This window comes from Ambystoma mexicanum, chromosome 2p, assembly GCF_040938575.1.
Source record: "Ambystoma mexicanum isolate Mex_15411 chromosome 2p, UKY_AmexF1_1, whole genome shotgun sequence".
Lineage (NCBI taxonomy): Eukaryota > Metazoa > Chordata > Amphibia > Caudata > Ambystomatidae > Ambystoma > Ambystoma mexicanum.
In genome coordinates, this window is record NC_090923.1 from 1,107,432,666 (window position 1) to 1,107,456,677 (window position 24,012).

Here is a 24,012-nt window from a genome sequence, read left to right on the forward strand (position 1 = left end):
ATGTGGGTTTACCAATCGCTATGACCCAATCTGTGGTGGAGGTAACAGTATGCGCTCGCCATTATGGGTTTTTCTGAGATAATGTATTGTAGCACCCCTTCCCACTGGCCCCTTTAGAAGGGTGTCTGCTGTGAGGCATGTGCTATTTTTTTTTTTAATGAAGGGTTTTTATAGCCCCGTCACCTGGAATGATGGGTCCCTCGGCCTGTACATAGACAAAACGCTGGTGTGGCGTAGGAGCGAAGCGCCGTTTGGGGACAATTAAACCAAACCTCAAATGAGATGGTTGAATCGGCGCACTGCTCCGTTGCGTCACAATAATAAGTACCTGGTTCATCCTGCCTTCGAATGTGAAGCAGCAGCTCATTGCTTGAAGAGACGATGCGCACGTTATCATTGCTGCGTGCTGGGCCTTTGACCTTCAACGCGGTACGCTGTTGCCGGGGGGCGGGGCACCACACAATTACAGCCGTGGCAGGGACTACTTTCACCAGGCCCGCACACACCACTGCCGCCGGTCCTCTCCTGCTGACAGTTGTGATTCTCCACACCGAGAAGGGAGAGCACGGCAGACACTCTCACCCGTCGGCGCCACCTCTCCCACGCTCTGATGTATTCCGTCGGCTCCCCGCTTTCTGCAGAAGCCCGGGCTTGGATTTTATCAGGGACCCTGTGCTGCTACCTCAACACCCGGGCCGACCCCAAAAGACTCCCAGTGTGTCCTTTACACTGGTACCCAGTCTACGTGGTCCCTGCAGGCAGACCTGGCCAGGATTGTTGCAACAGGTTAAGAACATTTTTTCTAGAAGAGACTGGTTTGTAAATATGACGCTGGCTTAGCTTCTTATTCGAACAACTTCTTATTCGCGCCATTTTGTAAATATATACATTGCACTTTATAAACTATGATGTTAATAAACCCTTTCTTTAATGCAGCTACCTAGGGATAGAATTATAAGCAGGGATAAAAAGGCTTTTTAATATATATTAAATTGTGTCCTTTGCTTTTACATACAATTACCAAAACAACTGGTGTACTGGAGCAGCTTTGTACCCATTAGACGTAGTGGCAATGCTGAACACTCGATAAGGATACTCCAAATTCTATAGAAAATGTGCACCCGCATCCTAGAAGTCATGTATCCGTGTGTTACCACTTGTATTGTTAAAGTATAATCGTGTCATGACCTAGTGTTTTGCTATATTTAGGGAAAGGTACCCCCACTTGTTACCTGCCTTTCCTCCAGTGGACCAGCCTACCCCTTTCAATCGCTGCGTGACCAGGGATGATTTACGCACTCTAGTGGTGCTCGAGACAGGTAAGAGACGGGACAGGGGTGTTTTGAAGTAAACAGATGTATGTAAAGAGTGATTCTCCTAGCCCACCTACATGTGTCTCTTGCTTTGTGTGTGTGTGCCCTACATTTTCCCGGTTACATTTTTTGAGGCACTGCTGAGATCGCCCTTCGCCATTGTTCCAATCACTACCTGCTTACCCCTATACCCCTCAGTTATGTCCACGTTCTTTCCTTGGGGGTATAGTGAATCTAGCAAGAGTATGTTTCCATTTTTATCTTTCAAGTTAATTTGAGCAATTTTGTGGATATGGATTGATTTGTACATATACTTAATCACTGTGTGTGACTGTACTGGACAGGCCACCTACTAGGATAGTCAGCTACTACCCTCATTGATCGGCTTCGCTTAACAAGCTGGGCTCAGAGTGAGGGGCTTAAGTCAGAACATTGCTTGCTCATAGGTGACGTCCTGTGGAGCACAGCCATCTACCGTGTGCTGAAGCTGACTGGGATCAGTGTTAAAAAACCGAATACAAATAGCTGGAATTACAAAATTGTGAAGCCCACTTGTTTGCATTTTTTAATTCAAACTTTTTCTATTTCAGTTTTTAGTCCCCCGCTGGTCATCTAATGTATGCAAGAAAGGTCCTTTACTGTGCAAGAGTTGTTGTCCTGCTCTTCAGGTGACAAGACTTCGCAGGTAGTGCTTCCCTTCATTCCTGTGATGGCCACGCCATTGGTTTGGTGGAATCTATATCATCTCCCAGGAAAATGATTGTTTGAATTGGCTGCAATGTTGAGTTTTCGGAGTTGACTGCAAAGCCACGGTCTTCCAGGGTTTGTAAGGTGAGACGATTGTGCCTTGCGGCCTGGTTGTGAGAGGGTTTCATGACCAGCCAGGCATAAGAGTCTGATTCCTTGCCGTCTTAACCAAGCGGTCACTGGAGCAAGACACTTTGTAAATAATCTGGGGACAGAGTGGGGGCCAAATGGGAGGGGTGTGAATTTGAAATGCTCATTGTTGGCTGTGAAACAAAGTAATTTTTTTGTGCAATGGTCGAATCAGGTCATGGAAATAGACGTCCTGTATATCGCTGGTGGTTAAGAAATCTCCCTTCCATAAGTATTGAATCCCCTTGGGAAGTAAGATCATCTGAAATGACTGCTCCATGATGTGTCTGTTGGCTTCCTTGATGGAGAAATATCGAGAGTAGAACTGTCGCCCCTTTTAACCTTCTGGTACTAGCTGGATGATATGCTTGAGCAGCATTTGCTGCATCTCATCTTGCAGGAGATTTGACCACTGTTGTCACAGTTGTAGAGGGGGTTTCTGAGACACGAAATCGAAACTATGTCTGAGTCGGATGATTTGTAGTACCCATTTGTCAGTGCTAAAAGTTTGCCACCGATGAAGCTGTTGACTTAATCTACCCCAGATTGGGGTATAGCGCGTGGGTGAGGGACAGTGAGTCGGGCATTCCTTTGGGCCTGGGACCTTACTTGGCCCCCACCCCTCCTACATTTGTTACCTTTTGAGCTGTAGGAACCGAAAGAAGATGTTGAAGGTAGATGTTTGGGATAGGTGGAGGAGTACGATGCATGCTGTCTGTGCGCACAGTAGGCTGCCCTTTGGGTATACGACAGACTAGGTCTGTAAAGATGAAAGGGATGGGAAGGTCTTTGATCCCTGAGCGAGACCATATTCTTAGCCTTGTCTGTGTCTGATTTGATACCTTTGAGGGTTTCATTGATGGCTTTCTCAAACAACTAATTGCTGTCAAGGACAGGTGCCTGCCTGTACGTCAGGGTGCAAATTGGTGGCCTTCATCCATATTTGCTATCTGAACACCCTCCCACTGCCCAGCTGTCTGAAGCAAGAGTCATCAAAGTCCATTGTGGTGTCGATCACATTGTTGAACGCATGCTCGCCCTCCTTGATTGATCTGGCCTCAATCTGCATGTTGCTGGGCAGGTGTTGAGTGAACTTGTCTGTTTTAAAACACATCTTGCAGTCGTAGCTAGGCATTACAAGGGCGCTGGTAGACCGTATTTACCTCAATGCTGATGAGAATACCTTCTTTCAGAGAGCTTCCAGCTCCCTCCTTTCTCAGCGGATAGGGTGAGTGCTGAAGCTGGACTGGTCGAGCAGCATGCTGCTGTGACGGTTATCACAGAGCCCAGATGCATGTGTCCCAGAAAACAGAGCCTAGCAAAGTCAGGGGCTCTATATTTCAAATCTGTATGTGCTGCAAAAGGTGGCGCTGATAAATGTCTTTAGAATCCAAGCACCTTCCTCCCAAACGTGGTAGAGAATGGGAGTGATGGTGGTTATTCTGTGCTGCCTCTACCTCCTGTCAAATAGGAAAGATTACACCCTTTAGGTCAAAAAGCGGGTCATGCGGTGGTGCTGTTGCGCACGCTGCAGAATGGTTCTGTGTGTGTGAGCTCTGTGGGCATACAGGGGCCCCGGGCTCATAACTCGAACAACATCGCCCAAATGTGGACCAAATTAAGAGAGATGATACATGAAGTTCTTGCCAGCTTGTCTACCAAAGATTAAGTGAATTGATGCACCGGTTCGGGAGAAATACCGTGTGACCTGCACGGCTCTGAAAGGCCCACTGGATTGCCAGCGAGACCCCGTGCGGGGAGGAGCAGCGTTGCCACCCGCGGCTGTGCTGCTGAATTCAACGTGCTTCTACGCCCTTCGGCTTTGCCCGCACGAAGCTCAACAGGGACCAAGGACACATCATTGCGGCTCTCCGGCACAGGAGGTGTACATGCGGGCGCTCCGGTAACGCTCCTGTCGAGCGCCTGCATGTATACGCACCATATAGAGAACCCGGACAGCGAGTGGCGGAACCCTCCACGGACACCATTATCAAGGTGCGGCTGCTCCCCGAGCACACAGCACCCCCCACACCTGCCGGCGGCACTAAGGCGCCAAGCCGCGGGAGTCAAGAGATTGGAGTTGCCTGCATAACGCAACACCAGCAGGTATAAGCCGCCCCGATCAACACTGTAGCACAGTCCCTTCACAGGAATCGCTGGCCTCTCTCACACGCGCACTGCATCCTGCGAGGGGTGACTTGCTGAACAGTTGCGTGCAGGATCCCACTGAGCTCCGGGGAGATGCTGCATGCCTGTCTGGGCGGACTGTTCCCCATAGATGACATGTGACCCCATGGGGAGATGAAGTGGCCTGCCCCCACACAGCAGCAATACCTAATGTAGGCAGCACTGACGCTGTTCTAGACAGCCCAGAGGTGTCAGGGACCGGAACCTGTGGCCACACAAGCAACATATAAAAATTGGGGTGGGATGGGATGACCTCCCCTGCTCAGCACTACTTGTAGCATAACGTTTGAACAATCCACCCCAGGACCCAGGGCTCCGGCGTACTGACAACACACTACTGGCAAAAGCACCCCTGAGCACAACGCCACCCTCCCGCACCCGCCAACATACTGCACCACCTGGGCACGGTGCCAACTAGAGACGAAGGCTGTGTCAAGGTAAGACACCACCCTTCATGCTGCACGGAGTGCCTCGGGCGGAAGGGGCGACCCTCGGCCAGATGTGTAGTGTGAGGGGACTAAGGCACACTGCAGAATTGGAACACAGACCATGCCATACCCGCGCTACAGACTAATGGAAACACCTAGAACAGCGAGGTTGCAGAGTAATCAAGACTGCGTCCCTGGCATGTCCAACACAACAGACTTCTGGGGTCATTGAAATCCAGGCGGAAGCAAACGAAAAGGTACACTGGAGCAGTAGAAGCCAAGTATCTACTACCTGTCCCTGGAGAGACTCATCCCACCCTCCGAGGAGTGCAGCGCACATACCACGGTAGCAAGCATCGAAATACGGCCATTACCACGGAAAGGAGGTGGTAGTTACATTTTAGGGCAGACCACGGACACCCAGCACGGCTGAGGCGGGGTGTTGCATATAACAGACTGTAACAGCACTTGGGACCTGCAACCCAGAAACTGAGCTGTGGCCCAACACTACAACACAACGGGCCACTTTTCTAAGATACAGCAAGACCAAGGTGTCTCTAATATCAGACAAATAGCCCTACAGTCCCACAGAGCATAACCCACCCCAGCTGGTGTGGAAGAGGATAAACAATGCCCAAAGGGGCAGTGCCCAAAAAAGGGAAAGGTGCCATCGAGAGATAAACGGCAGAGACCCCAAAAAAAAGTGACAAGAGTAACACCTGCCTTGAATCGATCATGTAGACCGCACCCACACCGACCACCATGGACCCCCAGGCGGTCTTCACCTCATTGCAGCAGGGCTTCGCAGCCCTGAACGATAGACTCGACGGAATCAACGCAAACAGTCATAAACCAACTTGAGAAAGCGACCTACCGCATCACGAGGCCGAAAACCGGATCAAGCACCACGGAGGATGCGCTCGAGTCACTACGGAACACCGTGACAGAAATGCCTAAAGATCTTGGAACAGTGAAGCTCAAATGCAAGGATTTGGAAGCTAGGTCCTGCCGCAATAATGTGCGCATAGTGGGGGTGCCAGAAGAAGCAATGAAGGGCCCGATGAAGGTAGCAGTGGAAGTCCCACTCGGAGACTTGATGGGCGATCCTGGCTGGTCCTCAATCTTTGTGGTTGACAGGGCCCATAGATCCCTAGCCCCCCGCCCCAAACCGGGGGCCTACCCGAGACCCATTATTGCCAGACTGAAGAACTATAGGGACAGAGATCTGGTCCTTCGGACAACAAGGGACAAACAGGAACTGAAGCTGGGCTCCAGTGTCATCCGAATTACACGTTGACTGTGCAACAGGAGCGACGCTCATTTATTGGCGTCAAGACAATGCTACGAGACAGGGGCGTGTACCCCGCCAAGCTCCGGCTACAGTATAATAACAATCTTTGCTTTTTTCCTTTTACTTTTCCTGAAGAAGCTGCCTCTTTCGTCGAGTCCAGCATTCCAATACCAGCCAAGCAACCGCTGAGAACTACCGGTGTGAGTGCTGGCGGCTCGGCATCACCAAGGCGAGAAGACTAACAATTGATTTAACACGATTACGTTGCCATACCAATGAATGCTACCGATCATACTGTTGGGTCCTCTCGGCCGATCAGGGCCACCGGTGCTGGTGACGACGGGTCGTCATTGTTAGAATGGGAAGACACTAATAATTGATTCAACACCACAATTAGAAACAATGGACATAAGGCTACAGTGGCAGATACCAAAATCTGTATATTTATACTCTAGTACTGCTTTCTATGACACATTACAATACTACTGAATGCCACTTATCACGATGTGTACTGGTAACGTCCAGGTTTGTGCCCTGATAGGCAGTCATATTATGAACCCGTTCTCGGCATTCGCGGAAGAACCCCCAATGCAGGTGCACGGTTTTGGTGATAAGAGTGGGATAAAGGAGCGAGGGAAATGCATAGTTGAAGTTAGGGGGACTATGAGAGAGGGGCAGGGTGGCAACAGTAATATATGGGGAGTTATAAATGCACAGACATATACGAGTTAGTCATATAGAGATAGCGTGGGACACTTGATCATTATGGATCCTTTTCGACAATGGGCTGAGTATGGCTGAAAAGGGCTCCAAAGGAATTACACTAATAAGCTGGAACGTGAGAGGACTGGGGATGCCAGTGAAAACATGGGGAAATTATGGCATACATTAACAGGACAGGCGCTCAGATTGCATTATCCGCCTGGTATCCAAGGAGACACACCTACTGGGATACCAGGCGGATAAGATAGCACTAGGATGGGGCAGCCACCACTTCTACACGTCCTACTCCAGCAGGGCACGGGGGGGTACAAAAGCACTACCGTACACAAACTTAGCCGCTGAAAGCGACCCAGAAGGACGGTATGTGATCGTCCACGGGAGGCTTGCTGAAACGGAGATACTTCTCAATAACCTCTATGGCCCCAACACTGACGAACCTGACTTTTATACCAAGATCTTTCGGAAGTGCGGCAAATATACCACTGCTCACATCATCATAGGTGCAGACTTTTAACACGATACTGTGCACTCAACTGGACCGCATATCCAGCAGCCCTCAAACACTCACTGGATCTGCACGCACAATACACATGCATATAACCAATCTGAACCTGCGCGATGCATGGTGATCCCTACATGTGGGGAGGCGGGCGTACACCTTTTACTCATCAGTGCATGACATGCACTCCAGGATCGACATGTGTTTGACATCACAGGAAGTCCTAGGTTTGGTATCTGAAGCTACAATTTTGCCCAGGACACTATCGGACCATTCCCAGGTCCTACTAACCCTACACATCCCCAAAGTCTCTCCACGGAGACCTCCTTGGCGATTCAAGGCAACAGCATTAACTGATCATGTGTACAAGACATCCCTGATCTAACACATTGCAGAATATTTCGAAAATAACGACGGCACGGTTAAGACTCATGCAACTCTGTGGCAAGCCTTTTAGATATACATAAGGGGGTCGCCAGGTAAACAGAGCTGGAAGTCCTTAAAGACATTTGCAGGGAGATTGAGAGACGCGAAAGAAATATAGCACAATTGCAGGAACAATACGCTCTTAACCCAACAGCCCGGATTAGGCTAGACGTTAGAAGAAGCCACAGAAAGGGAAATCTGTTATTTTGATCGGCCGCTAGATGGTATGGTATGGTGAGCAAGAGTGCCCGGGTAGGCTTCTAGCTAGAATGGTGAGGGGGAGCGTGGCAGCAACAATATCCTGTGTATAGCACGTCCAAATGGAGCAGTGGTCACCGATCAGAATGAGATGGGGAAGGACTTCTACGCCACCCTGTACTCTACACAGAGAGTGCCAAGGACAAAGAAATACCGGTATGAGCCAGGATCCCCACTACTCTCTTATCGCCCGAGGCAAGGGATGCCCTTGATAGCCCCCTGACCCAGTTGGGGATAGCCGAGGCCATCCAATCCCTCCCAAGCAGGAAGGCACCAGGATCTGACAGACTGGGTGCCAAGTTCTATAAAGAGTTCTCCACAACCCTGGTGCCACGACTTCTTGATGTCTGGACCGAGGCTTTGGAATCTGGTGAACTACCCGAAACAACACAAGAAGCAATCATCACTTTATTGCTAAAACCCGGGAAGAGACCTGAGGAGTGCGGTTCATATAGACCCCTCTCACTCATAAAGACAGATGTGAAGATATTCGCTAAGATATTGGCCACACGACTGAACCCTCTTATGCCGCACATGGTCCACAAGGACCAAGCTGGCTTCATCTTGGGCAGATCCACTGCGACTGAAATCCGGCGCGGTCATAATATTATTGAATCTATACCCAAAGAGAGACAAGGGGTGGCACTGGCATTGGACATGCAAAAGGCCTTCGACACAGTCTACTGGCCCTTCCTGTTCAGGGTACTCAATAACTACAGATTCGGCCCTAATTTTGTGAGATGGGTGTGGGTACTTTACACGAGACCATACGTCAGAATCTGTGTTGACTGAATCCTATCTGCGATTCTGGAGTTGGCCGGTGGTACTAGACAGGGTTGCCCACTATTCCCATTATTATTTGCACTGGTCATAGAGCCACTAGCGGATATGCTAAGAGCATGGCATAGCAGGATGGGAATTTCCATGATGTGCAGGATAGAGATCATTACGTTATATGTGGATGATATAATGTTGTATTTAAAAGACCCTGAAACTAACCTCAGCAGGGCGCTACGATCGGTAAAAGAATTCGGCGAATACTCTGGGCTGAAGCTAAATTTGTCTAAATCCGAAATCTTTCCCCTCACTGATGCCACTCCCACTCAAAAGCCTAAAGAACTACATGGGCTTGTATGGGTCCCCATATGGGTGAAATACCAGGGAGTCGAAATAGCACATAATGCACAGATCATTTGTGCCTCAAATTACGCATTACTTGCAGACATGCTATGTGCCAAACTTGAAATGTGGCAGTCCTCGCCTATCTCCCTTATGGGCAGGCTTGCCCTGGTCAAAATGATCTTCTTACCGAAACTTATTTTACTTGTTCAGCACCATTCCGATACGGCCTCACAGGTCATTCTTCACTAAAATCCAAGGGGCCTGCACGGCATTTGTCTGGAACGGGCAACCCAGGGTGAGCTGGCACAGGCTGACCTAGACATACCCCTGGGGCGGCCTCTCTGCTCCAGATTTTGGAACTATATTATCTCGCAGCGCAGGCATACTACACCACATATTGGATAGAGGGGAATCCCCGGGCACCAGACGCTGCAGTCGAAACCAACACACTTGGCCCATTGAATCTTCTACATAAGGCGGCAGAAGCCAGAGTCAGAAATGACAACACTATTAACCCGGCACTAGTGACAACCTTGGCCTGGACCAGAATGGCCGGCCACCCACAGCATGAGATTCTGTATCATCCAAACATGCCGCTATGGGAAGCTTACTATCTTGGCCCCCCTCTTTCCTTGCGCACACTGGAAGGAGAAAGGGATACTCAGGTTTGGAGATCTATTTATAGATAAACTGTTCGTCAGCTGGTAGGAGATCAATAAAACCATATGGGGAAACACATTGCAGAAACTGCAGTATCTGAAGTATGGGACACATTCCCCATTGAACCACAGATACACCTCGGCTTAGGATACATGTTCATGGCCAGTGTAACTAAGACTTCCATCTCCACATTATATAAAATTGCACAATCCGTTCAAGAGACACTGCCACAGGATGACAAATGTAAATGGGAAACAGATCTAGGCCCCACTATCACAGACCAGCAATGGGCAAAACTGTGTGCACTAACAAGGAATGTCTCATAACTCACGCTACCGGTTGATACACTGCAAGGTATTGCACAGGGCTTACTACACCCCAGCTAGGGTTAGAACTTTATATCCCACGGCCGAAGGGAAGTGCCACAGATGCGGGGGCGAGGAGGCTGGCATCCTCCATATGTTATGGTCTTGCACGCGCCTCTCCAGATACTGGGAAGATGTGTGCACTGCTCTTGATAAAATGTCGGATAATCCTATTGTGTGGGACCCTGATATATGCATCTTGGGCACAGTAAATAAAATGATCCTACTTGGCGTAAGTTGCGGAATCTCGGTCTGATACGAGCAAAACAAATGATATTAATGCGATGGAAATCTTCGGACCCACCCAGGATAACTGACTGGGAAAGAGATATGTTGTGGGCCAGTGATTGTGAGGAAGTCTACCCTGGCTTACTACCCGAGCAGAGCCGCCCCAGGGACATATGGAGCAGATTATAGACGATACATGTCCGATAAGTGTATAGAAGAGCGAGACTTGGAAGCAATGTAATAATGTATTGAAATGTACCCACTCTCTGTGAAACAAATGATAATGACAAGGAAACAGAATGTCGTGTATTGTGTTATGTCTGTGTAAGTTAAAATAAAGGTTTAAAAAAAAAAAGCAGGTCATATGAAGGTGGAGCTCTGACGTCAGCCTCTGGTTTATGTTTGGTTGTGCATTACATAATCATCCCATTCATCCCCATTGTCTTGGCGTGTTGCCTGGTCCCCACCGCTGTCGAAGGGGCTTCCTTGAGGCACATACTGATTGCATGGTTCAAAAGAGATTTACGGATCACCAGAAACTCAAATGTGTTCCTCCTTTGAGGGGTGTTCTGGGTCACATTCCAGTGAAATTGGATGAGTTGTAAGGTGTGTGGGGGCATTATGAGGGGCACACCCTCTTCTATTAGAACTGGATTTTCTCACCAATGACCCATTAGTTCTAAAGGGTGACCTTCCAGCCTTCCTCTCCTTTTTATTAGTAGTCTTTCTGGATGGATATAAGAGGTGTATTGGGAATGGTTTTTGCCTGTATTTGCTCTTCACAGCCAGGATTTGAAGAAGAAGAAATGGAGGGGTTGTCATCTCCATGAGTGTGCAGCTCTGTATACGTTTCCCGCCTCTGGCCATCCACCGAAGAGCCTGAAATATGATGGCTGGCATCAATGGAGAAGCAGACATTGGAGACAAAGTTATCTGTGGATGCAATTCCTGGATATCCCTGCTTTTTGAAGAGGTGAAAGCCGTAGAGGTGAAATCCATTGTCGAATTTCCCGAGAACAATGGGTGATCCTTGTCAGGTTTCCCTGTGGATGCAGAGGAAGTTGATAGCCTTCCAGCAGGCAAGGAACCTGAAAACAATGTTGAATGATGCTTGTTCATGGGTGGCCGGGCAATGGGGTTCGATAATGGGTGATTGGACATTGATCAGGATTTAACCGGAGGCTTGAGTGGACCAGCATGACTTGAATGTCGGCTGGGGACTTAACCATGCCGATGCCATCTTTGCAGCTGACAAACCACTGATTGCCAGTGGTCTCGTGGATAGAGTTGCTGTCAACTTTGCGGCCATCAATGGAGCTGATGGCGGTTTGCAGCTTGTTGCTGTTTTAGGGTCCCTGGACTCCCGCCCCCAAATCTTATGGGGCACTTTTAAAGAAGGGGAGAGTCAGGGTGGGCTTAAAAGTATCCACAGCGGTACTGACTAGGTCAAAGCCTTTAGCCTTGTTTCCTCGAGAGGCCATGTCCTCTGAATGGGCCATTGTCTAAGTGAGGAGCTTTGCCCACAACTCTCTACCCTATAGGGACATAGTATGTGAATAATCAAGAGATCCAATGCTGGAGAATCATCCGTGAGGGAAATTACAGAATTCTTTTAAGGCTCATCACTTGATGGCAATTGTTGTCACCGCCAAAAGAGGGGAAACGAATGTTACTAGCAAACAAATGTTTCCTGGTTCAAAACATTTAGGGGACGTGAGAATTGAGAATGTGCTGAGACCTCAAACCGGAGGACGACTGGACACATCAAAGTGAGGGTGATGATGTAAGGGATGGAGACACGCCACTCATGATCAATGATTTGGAGGCTCCGAATCCTGAGTCTCTAGGGATCATTCATCATGAGTGCAACAAAGACCTTCATGGACATGATGTAGGAAGACGTGGTTGCAGAGCACAGGCCAAAGTCCAGAAGGTAGAGAAGCTCTTATTTATCAATTGAGACCACCCGCTCATTCCTATATGAAGCTAAGGGATTCGAAAATCCTGCCATAGATACGTAGGAGCACCCTTAGAGAGTTAAATTCTAGGGATAACCTACGGGTTTATAAACTGTTGCATTTTTTTTATTTCCATTTTATTACTTGCAGCACCACAGCCTAAATCATATCTTTTTGTGAAGGAGATGGACACTGGTCAAAGAACAGGAGCATAAATAGATCTCTTTTTAGTAGTATGTATGTCAAATAAGCATGGTTTTAACAGCTGTTGTAAAGGACAGGAAATCGGTTAAGTTGTAGACTGCTAAAGGCAGAGCACTCCATGTCTACAAGCAGAACATTTTAAGTCACTCTACACCTCAGAAGCCAGTAAAGAAATGAACAAATATGTGTGAATGGATCCCTCTGCCTTTTGCCAAATACCAGTCAAACCTCAGCGTTTTGAACCCCCTCAAGGATGCAAGAACCGCATTAAAAGGACTTTTGCATGGTCAAGAAAGGAGTTTATTATCGCTCTTGACAATCGCATGATCAGAGTCACAGGGAATGTAAGGTAAGATTCTTTTTAATTGCCGAAGTTTGAAACAGACCGCTTGGGTAACTGTACCTTTTTGAGCTTTCAGACCCAAATCACTCCCCGATTTCTTACTCGAGAGAAGAAGGTTGTGCTTATATCAACAGAGATGGTATTTTATCAGGCTGATTAAGAAAACACAGATGGTCAAGCAGAAGTACCTCAGTCTTAGCTGAACCTTTATTTAGTGGGCTGGATCCAAGCGAAAGGCTAACCACAGACAAAATGTCTGCTATTGAGAAAAAATATTCATCCAGACTTTGAATAGAAGACACTCATAAGATCATAATCTCCGAGTAAGTCCAGGAGAGGGCAGTGATGTATATTAAACAAGAGAGGGGACAAAGATTAACCCTGCAGGACACCGCAATCCCCAGACAGAAGTCCAGAGACAAATGGACCAAACTTCATTCTCTGCTCAGGATTGGACTGAAGAGGGCAGAACCACTCCAAAGGCACTCAACTGAAAAGGGGCGACCAAATCAAGCTTGTTAATAAGTAGTCAGAGGTCCACACCACAGTTTTGAACACTGCAGAGAGATCAAGTAAATCCAAGATAGAAAGAATTCCCTCTTCCCCTTCATGCATGAGGTCATCCTAGACAGGTACCAATGCAAACTTAGTCCCACGCTTCTAGTGATAACCAGACTTTCGGCAATCTGAAATATTATCATCTTTAACAAACTTCTGTAATTGAAGATAACCACTTTCTCGAGAGTCTTAGTGAGCAAGGTTAGCCCACCTAGAGGCTTATGATTACTAAGTACTGACGGATTGTGAGATGGTTTCTTCAGTAATGGGGTGAGGATAGATTGTTTTAGTGTTGTCTGGATTGCATCTTGGGTCAGTAAAATATTAACAAATTGTGTACTCGTTCGTCTGTGGTATCTGCATTTGATTTGTCCACAAACACTGTGCCTGTGGCCCTCTTTACGAGTTTGCGGGTAAACTGCCGGTGCTACTGGCGGGTTACCGGCAAACTCGCCTTACCGTTACCGACACCCGATATCCTGGTGTTACCGGGATATTACGGGTACCGGCAACGGCAGTAAGTTCCCATTTCATGGAGTCCCATAGGTCTCCATGGAACGGGTTTGCCCCTATCCACCGGTGCCAGCGATAGGGGTAATTCTCTGCCGGTAGGTCCTGAACTCCCGGCAGGTAGTTCACTGCCCCTACCGGCAGACTCGGAGTGAGCCGGTCTGGAAAAAATGCCAGAGCCGGTAGTACTAGCATTATTCCCAGCATTTTTTCCAGACCGGCTCAACCATAATGAGGGCCATAATCTAGCCTCTGAATTAGAGGTAGGCTTTAACCTTCAACAAATTGGGCATATCGGAGATAGACTGGTTGAAAGTTGAACATTGGGCCTGTAGCAGGCTGTAATGAGTGAATAGATGTATTAGCTTCAGCTATAGGAGATTCGGATTCGGCCAAAATGACTGAATCCAATTTACCTACCCCACCAAAAGACCTAATCTACATACCACAAAAAGTTCGAACTACCAAAAGTTTGAACTTTTTGTGGTGTGTATTGTAGGTCTGGTGGGGTAGGTAAAAAAAAAAAGAAAAACAAAGGCTTCGGGGGGGGGGTCCTCCGCCACACCCCGCTCACTATACTATATACATATATACAGTATAGTGAGCGGGGTTGCGAGGAAACCCCTGCAGCTGACCCGCTCAAAAGAAAGGACCCTGTGATGCCGGAACCCCAAATCAGAGATTCTGATGAATTGATGCATTATCTTTTCGACAAAGAAGTTATTAAATTCATTGCTGCATTAAAATGGGAGCGTAGTGCTGCCCTGAATACAAAACAGGAATGATTGAACAACTTGGAAAAGTTCTCACTGTCTAAACAGTATTTAATTGTATTAATAAGAAAGTGTTTTTGGCCACAAAAAATTGTTCTTGAATTGTGCTTTCAACTCAACAAGATCCAAGTCACACATGGACATCTGGCGATTGGTTTCCAGCTATCAGCATTTGATTTTAAGTTTTGTCAATTCCTTATTGAACCAGGATATAAGCCGTCATTTGGACTTAGCAAGTTGCAGGTGGGCAATAGTACACATGCATCCTTCAGGGCATTATATAAGGCATCCAAGAAAAAGAGAACACAAAGTTGGAGAATCTGCCAAATGCAAAATACCCATCACTCCATAAGAAATTAACGGTGCTGAAAAGAGATGAATGCCTTGGGAAAGAACTCTATCTTGGCAGAGTAAATGTCTCGTCAAGAATTTCAAAGATGTTCACTGTATGATCTGACCAGGCAACGGTGGTGGTTGTCATTGCCTTTGTTTGTACATTTCTAAATGGCATTAAGTCTAGGGAATGGCTTTAGAATGACAAGAACGATTCATGAGAGAATGAAAATGATGTGTCAAAAGAAGGGCATGCAAGGTGGATACGTCACCTTTTTCAGGACAATGAAACTATCCATTAAAGTCACCAACCATTAACAGATGTGATAGATCAGTGCCCAAAGAGGGTAGAAAGTTGGGTAAAGAGTTCAAAAATATTTTTCGTGAAGCAAGTGGGAGATACACAAGTAATATTTTCAAGGTAGAGTGGATATTCCCAGTCAAATTTAGTTGCATAGTTTCTGCAGTCTTCAGCCCTGAAAGGAAAGGGCAGCAGGTGATCATAATAGTTTTCATAAAAAGGGAGAGGGATTTTAAGTATCAGAGTGAGGCCCATGTAAAATGGGTTGCATTTGCAAAGACTGGAATGCACCTTACGCTGTGGAGGTTGGTGCGCAAAGGAAGAGAATAAAAGGAATTTCTCTGCCTGTTGGTGGGCCTCGGGACAGTAAGTGGTTGTGTGTTACGCCACAGTTCTGCGCATTCTGTCTGTACTGTGAAAAACCTGAAGGTGTCTCCCTGACTAATCCCCGGGGTCTGCCATGCAGGTGGCCAGGACACGGCCATCGCTATTGGATCCAGTTCCTGGGAGTGGACCAGTGAAGTAGGATCACCTGGATGGGGTTTCCTCAGGGAGTGGAAGTGGGACACCGACGGGTGAGACGCAGATTCCCTTTCTTATGACAATTTTTCCCCAACCTACCACGTAGGATACACAAACACTTTACCCCCTCCCCCCCCTTTTCCTAAACAAACATTTTCGCATCTTACGAAGGGCGGCGGACTAACACTGGATCCATTTACCTGACATGTCCCAACACCAGGGTCAGGCAAAGTCAGGCAATTGACCAGGACCGCACACACCTGATGGCCCTTTTCCCTCCCCCATGGGGATAAAAGGTGGAGCACAAAGAACACAATAAGAAGAAGGCAGACTGCACGAAGTGAGAGCTAACTCAGCACAGCAGTTCAAGAGGAGGAGAAAGACGGTGCATACGAGAGGGTGACGAGGAGATAAGCGACCTTGCCCTTTCCGACCAAGGCCTGTGAAACCTCTGCAGAAGGAATCGTAAGACCGCAAACAATAGCCAGCGTGTGTTGCAGCAGATGTCAACGGTACACAAGACCCTCCTCCGCTGATAACCAAGCCAGGGAAAGACACTTGTCTCCGTGGTATCAACCTTGACTCCAAAGAGAAAGAAAGCCAAGCGGTTCACCACAGCCGTTGAGTCGAGGGGAGAGTCAATGAGAAACCAAACTGTGTTGAATGAAAAGTAGCAAACGGCTAATGTGAACTGTGAAAGGCGAAAAGAAGAATTGATGCAAAAAGGGCAAAAACCAGCAACAGAGGAGTCTGACACCACGTGGGTGCTCACTCGGGAAACGCTGGGCGATTATCCGATTGTTGAAACTACCATATCCAGAAGGCCTTGGGAAAGGTGAAAAGAGGGTCACAGGGGTCTTGTGAAATCCTCTGTACAGTCGGAAGTCTTTATTTTATTTATTTGCATTTTTAAAGCGCACAACTGCCCTCGTGCATCGTGGCGCTGTTACATGAAGGTTTCTTGGCATTGGTATAGTATCAAGATGTAGTAGGAGCTTGGTTACAGGCAGTGCTCATGTTCCAAGGTTACATGGGAACAGTGAACATAGGTACAGTTTGTTGGCACAGGTAAATGAGTGGTCATAGACATCATTCATGTTTAAGGTAGCATTTAAGGTACAGATTTGCTTGAATAGGATGGTTTTCAGTGCCTTTCTGAAAGCCATGAGTGTTGGTTCGGATCTCAGTTTAGGTGGTACTGAGTTCCAGGATTTTGGTGCTAAACCTTCGAAACTCGAGCCGCCGGCTTTAGCTCTGTTGAAATTCGGGACTGAGAGTTGGTTTGTGTATAAAACCCTTTTGGGTCCAAGTGTCTGCACTTGTTGTATTCGTTCAGTTAGATAGCTGGGAGCAGATTGGGATAAGCATCTATGGGTTATAGTGGGGGTCTTGAATAGGATGATATCTTTGACAGGGAGCCAGTGGGCATTTTTTCTTGCTAGGGATATGTGCTCCCTCCTGGGAATACTGAGGGCTGCTCTCAGTGCGTTGCTCTGTGTAATTTGTAGTCTGTTAATGTTTTTGGCCGAGGTGCACAGTAGGAGGACGTTACAGTAGTCCAGTTTTGCACCTATGGTGGCCCTAGCGATGTTGAGGCAGTTTTCAGTGGACAGGTGAGGTTTTACCGCATTTATAATTTTAGTTGTCAGTGCAGCAGAGGAGGAGATATAGCTAACATGTCTGTCCATGGACAGGGTGGAATCTAGGTATACACCCAGAGTTTTCACAGCAGAGGAGACTGAGATTACAGTATTCTCAATTTTGAAATTGCTGTAGTTGCTGTCTAGTTTACTGAGGGTTTCTTTAGGTCCCACCAATAGGATCCCGGTCTTGTCTCCATTGAGACAAAGGCCATTAGCTGCCATACAGGCCTGGATGATAGCATGTGTGTTGTAAAATGTTTAGGGTTTGCTCGTAATCGCCCGATAAAGGGGGAAGAATTTGTGTATCGTCAGCATAATTGGTGAAAGTTATGCCGAATTCTTCTAGGTCGTTAAAGAGAGGTAGTGTGAATAGCTTGTAGAGTGTGGGGGAGGTGCAGGAGCCATGTGGCACTCCACAGCTGATGGGGGAGGGGGGTAGCTGATGCTTGGTCTGAGAAGACCCTCATAGCTCTGGCCTCCATAGAGAAGTGCGCCGTGTTGGTGAGGTGTGTATTTAAAATGTTATGGTCGACTAGGTCGAACGCTGCCGACAGGTCAAGAAGTAGGCGGATGGCACATTTGCCCTTGTTCATATTTCTTAGTAATTGGTTTTTTAAGTCGAGTAGAGCAGACTCGGTGCCTTGCCGCGGACGAAAACCGGACTGTCTCTTTCCTAGGATGTTGTGTAATTCTAGGTAGGCTTGTATCTGTAGATAAGCAGCCTTATCCAAAATTTCCAGCAGGAATGGCACAGTTGTAATTGGCCTGTAGTTGTTAGGAGAATCTGTGTCTAAGGTGGGCTTTTTTAACAGTAGCCGAACCCATGCTTCCTTAAGTTAGGAGGGTACTGAGCCAGCTGCGAATGAGGCGTTAATAAATGTGATGAACGGTGCTAGAGACTCAGCACAGTCTTTGATTATGTTTGCTGGACAGATGTCCCCTTTGCACAGTGAAGGTTTTATTTGCTTCATAATGAGTAGAACCTCAGGAATAGTTACCTTTTTTGAAGGTGAATGGCAGAGGTGGGTTGCTGTCATTCTGGAGAGGAGGCTTAGGCTTGGGAGAAGTCCCTGTCGTTTGGGAGGTCTTGGGTAGGTTGTCAATTATCTTTTGATTAAAATTTTTTTTTTTTTTTTGGAGTAGGTCAATTTTTGTCAAGCATAGCCTTCTGGATGTCATTACACCATTTCTCGTCCTTAACCGTTTGATGTTTGGACGTGGGCGGTGTGACTAGATCATTGAAGATAGCGAATAGTTCCTTGAAGTGGGATTGGGCATTGTCGATTCTAGTGTTGGCGGCATGTCTTGGTTGAACCAGGAGTTGGTGTGAAAGAGTTTTTTGGCTTTCTGTTCTCTAGTGGGGCAATTGTGTCAATCATATCTTTAATAGTAGTGTTGTAAAGATCAACCAGTTCTTTAGGGTTACTTGGGATGGGGGAAACTAATGCTGAGGCTTCTAGGAGTGGGAGCAATCTCTCTTTAGTGAGTAGATTTTTAGGTCTGGCTAGGGCAGCTGGCATGGGAAGGTTTTGCATGGATGCTGCATTTGTTGGGATGTAGAAGTGGATGAGATGGTGGTCGGTCCGTGGTTGTGGGGTGTTGGAACTGATATCAACCCTACAGTTGTGGTCGACTAGCATGCAGCCTTTAGTGTGAGTGGCAGAGTCGACTTTCTGGATGAATCGTAGGTCCTGGAGAGCTTTAGCAAAGGCTTTACTATGTGTCTTTTGTGTCATTGAATCCGAGATTAAAGTCTCCTAGGAGTATAGCTTTAGTGTTTAGTTTGAGGTTATTGCCCATGAGGTGTAGAAGGTTGGCTTGGAAGTCCAGAAGTGGGCCTGGAGGCCGGTAGATGAGGTGTAATGTCATAGTGTCGTTGGGTGAGAAGGAAATCTTTACCAATAGGGCATCAAAATTCTCAGAAGTTGTGGATGTGTTTGTCTAGCCTTAAGTGTATCTTTGACTATCAGGGCCACCCCTTCACCTTTGTGTGTTAGTCTGTCTTGGCGGAAGATGAAGTACCCAGGGGGTAGGGATTGGCATATGGCTGGTCCAGATGCTTCATGTAGCCATGTTTCCGTGATGGCTAGAGCAGCCGACAGATGATTGTGAAGAAAAGAGAAATGAATCCTGCATCATAAGAGTTGAATGAGAAAGGCACGATTGGCAAGAATTAACCCTGAAGGAGGGTTGCCGATAAAAGGGGGCAAAGACTTAAGTTCCAATATATAATGTCCTGACAAGAGTGAACCCGGCCGAGGGTTGTCCACAATGAAGTATATTAAGACATTAAGATTAGCGAATATTACCAGGAAACGTTCGTTAAAAGCCATAGTGAACCCAGTCGAGGGAGGCGAACAGTCGAGTCAGATCTGAACCCAGAAGAGGGAGATCCAAGGGTGAGAAGGTAACGCCCACCGACCTGTGAATGCAACAAAGTAAAGTACAAGAGGGAAAGCCTTTGAATGTATGCCATGCCAGAGTGAACTTTGAACCTGTCAGGCCCTCGAAAGCAGGAAAACGTGAGCTATCGGGAGGTCCTGATATCATTAAGGAACGATTGAGGAATCTGCGCCGGAAGAGGGGGATCCAAGGGGTGAAAGACATCACGCCGGTATATGTGAAAACAGAACTCTTTGTTTATTATTTTGAATGCATCAGGCCCACAGAGGCAAGAGACTTTTGTAGAAAAGAGACTTAACCACTAAATGTCCTGATTGCTGAAGGCTGAATACCTTGTCCTGTGCTGAAAACGTGGGGAAGGGAGACCCGACTACCACATTCTGACTTATTTTTTAAGAACACTTCCTTCTTTCTTATGAACATTATCCGACACTCTTTTTGTGTTTAGCGTAAGGATTGGCAGTAGGTTTTTATAGTATAGGCCCTTTTAATTTGACAAGACACCACTCGGACTGCGTTATTATTGTTTGATGGTCGAAGCTTGCTCCCGTCTTAGATTTAGGTTTAGATTAGGCGTTTTTCCAACCTACCTATACTGTTTAATAAATTCCCTTGAACTGTGATCACTTGTGTCTGTCTTTACTGTTGCCACCATGAGTTCCTTACTTATGATGTTAACAGTGGGATATAATTCAACTGATAAAAATGGAAACCCATGCTGTTAATTGTGGTACCTCCAGAAGGGGAAAACCGAATTGTCGACCTCCACTCTGATCGCGTGTCCATACTCGGAGGCATTGTTCTCCCAATTGCATTTTCCAACCGGTCAACAAGATCTGTTCTTTAAGAGACTGGTATTACTAGACACCCTTCCTCTCTCACACTATAACATACAGCAGTGGGATCGAATAATATTGGTAGTTCAACCTTTTTTTTGCACCCAATTACCCGCGGGACCATCAGGCCTAGAGAGTAATCTACCAAAGTGCAATCCTTCGGCTGGTTCAGACTCAGAAGAATCTGACGATTTTGAGACTTTACCTGAAGGGATTCAGACTTGTTTCTTTTCTGATTCTGAACCATCCATAGAAGGGATTCTTATACCCCGAGAAGTGATGGCCGATCTAACTTCTAAGAGAATTTAGCCAAACTGATTGAGTTGCAAGCCAGACCCCTACAACCACAAGGGGTGCTTCAACCATATCTGGAGGGCAAACATTTAGGATATGTTTTCCTAAACTTTGAGCATCTGGTGGCACAGCTGGGATGGGAAGAGTATCTTTAAAAAATGTATTTAGGACCTCTGTAGAAAAGCGAGTTACAAACCTCATATCAACTATTAAATCTCACCCAAGGGAGCACCTTTCTATCCATCAAAGAAGGGTTACTAAAAAGAGTGGGGCAAACATGCAATTTTTATCGGCAGACGCTGAGAGCTATTAAATTAAATCCAGGAGAAGCCCCTTTAGAAATGGGTGAACAAATTAAAAACACTGTGGCTCTATGGATCATTGGGAAAACCTTAGACGAGTTAACAGAAATGATCACCCTGGAGCAGTTTCCTAATTCCTTACCCCCTTTTCTGCAAAAAGCTGTTCTTCAATTAATATGGCCATTGAAACTGTGCAAAAAACAACCCCGACACAGCTAAAAATGTTCATTCGGTCTTAACCCTCACAGCATGAACATGCAAGCCCTATAGTGTGGAGGACAGGCAGTGATTGACATTTGAAACATTCCACAATGCAGGAGACTATGCAATGAGCAGTAGTCACCTTGAACTCCAGTTTCCCAAGTGAGGAACCACTGTACAAAGATGCGTCAAAGAGCCAAACTCATTATTCCTATCCAGCTACAAATTAATAGCTCCACATATAAAGGCGCTGAAGACTTTTTCCCTCCTCAGAAAATGTTGTTAAAGAATTTTCTGAATGGATATCGAAGTCATATGCCACTTTTGTGAAAAAGCCATATTATTCCTGAGGACCGTCTCGTCTTTGAAGACTATATGGAGTTCTGAAGTTGAAAGGGCCTATAGATGACCTACACTACTAGCCAATGTGACATACACAAGGTGGGGAGTAATCCACAACAATCAATTTATATGAGCAGATGGCATGAGCTCAAACGGCATCTGATCCTGCCTTGATCACATTCTCTTTTTTATTTTTCATTTTTATTGTGTTAGCCGATATTTTGACTTTTCACATTAGAATACAAATCAATTAAAATCAAAATTAGAACACAATTACATAAACATTTCATCAAATTAAATAATTTAAAATTTGATAAAACCCAATTCATTCAGTTATTTCAATGTTAGTCAAAAATGTCACATGGCCAACTGACAATCTTCTCCAACAGGCCTCTGTGTTTATCCACTCAATTTTATCAACAGATCGTGAAAAAAACAAACTCTCAAGGTCTCAGATTTTGAGTTAGCATTCCCCCGCAGGGGTTACAGTTACCATCCTGATATTGCAGTTTATTGCGGATTCTCAAGATTTCTATTGTCAATACTAAATACAGGAGACATCTTAAGAATTCCGTTCTCCAGTTTGAATTTGGAAAGCGTTGCAAGTAGGAAGGGACTGACCCTCTTGGTTTATCCATAATCGGGAACGATTTAAAAAGCACCAAGTTACTAATCTCAGTTCTAGTTAGAATCCAATCCATTGTCATAAGAGCCCTTTTAACTGTGTTTGAAGTCATTATCAAGTCCACTTCTGATGAGTCACAAGTACCCAACAATTTTAAAGCATCATCCTTCAGACCAAATAGAACCCTACAATTCTCTTGCTTCAGAAGAGCTCACACATCTTCATATAGTGAGTTCCTCAGAGGATCAAGTATTAATCTGTAAAGTGAGACAACCTTTCAGTCCAAGTGTGCACTTAAAGATTGTAAACCCAACTCATATCATAAACTGGCGATGGGGAGAGAAGTTAGAAGATTTAGAACATTCTTCAATTCTCGCCCAATTGATCTTCTGGGCACACGCCGTATAGAATGACTGGTATAACTTCCCCCCTATAAAACTTTATCATTGGGGGAAAAATGAGCATCTACAAAAAATATACAAATATTCATCTGGCACATGAGTTGTACTAATTGATCTTCAATATCCACTTCAACAGCTCTTATTCTCGGATTGGATCTGAGTCTAAAGCCTAAATATAAAACTTACATTGTTACTAGTACTAGCTGGTTGCTTAACATCCACCTAAACCTTGATACCCTTTTTAAAGGATTGCAAAAGGCTATGTTTGATTTAGCAGGATTGATTTCTAAATCATTATTTGATGCATGCCCGTCAAAAGCTGTCAAAAGATGTTGGAGGCCGATGGGCATGTAGTCCAGCAGAACTATGTTGTCCGCATAAGCCAGCCACTTAATTGACTAATGCGTGAGTATTAAACATTTCTTCTAAATAGAGCTTAAAGAGACAGGTAGCAAGTATGTAACCCTGCCTCACTCCTCTCTCAGTGGGTACCTGCGAGGACAGATGACCTTGAGCGCCCAATATTATTTGTATCATAGTAGTTTCATGAAGATCTATAATAATCGCAGGTAAGTCTTCGGGCAATCCCCAATGCTTTAATTTGAGCCACAAATGACCTCTGTTAATCGTACTGAAAGCTTTTAACAGGTCAATCCATGCTCCATATAAAATAGGACCACTCTTTGACAAGGACTTATCAGACACAATACTCTATCATACCATTCAGTGATGTGGAAAGGCCCTTCCGAAAGCCAATTTTATGTTTAGCTAGAATACTCTTTTCAGCAATCCACTCCTCTAACTCGAAATGTTACTATCAGCATCAAGAAGGGCGATTGAACGGTAATTAGCCAGATCCGCCCAATCGCCCTTCTTGTATATGTGCATATAGGGATAATAATTGTCCATTTCCAAGCTTCAGGACAGCACCTAGCTGCCAGTATAGCTTAGAATACAAGCATTAGAACTTGAGCCCAGACCACAACATCGCTCTTAAGGGTCTGATTTGTCAGCCCGTTGGGACCAGCGGCCCTTGAGCCAGAAGCCTTGAGCTAGATATAATTGCCATGATACATCATTAACTGGC

The 24,012-nt window shown here is 46.1% G+C and overlaps 1 long non-coding RNA gene across 1 annotated transcript in view; it reads left to right on the top strand.

Annotated features, from left to right (window-relative positions):
* The first annotated feature begins 474 nt into the window (after window positions 1-474).
* Window positions 475-24,012, top strand: part of LOC138566010 (uncharacterized) — a 36,759-nt gene continuing 13,221 nt past the window's right edge. The window contains exons 1-2 of the long non-coding RNA XR_011301778.1: window positions 475-786; window positions 1,210-1,319. This is a non-coding gene — a long non-coding RNA (uncharacterized lncRNA). The remainder of the gene's footprint in view (window positions 787-1,209; window positions 1,320-24,012) is intronic.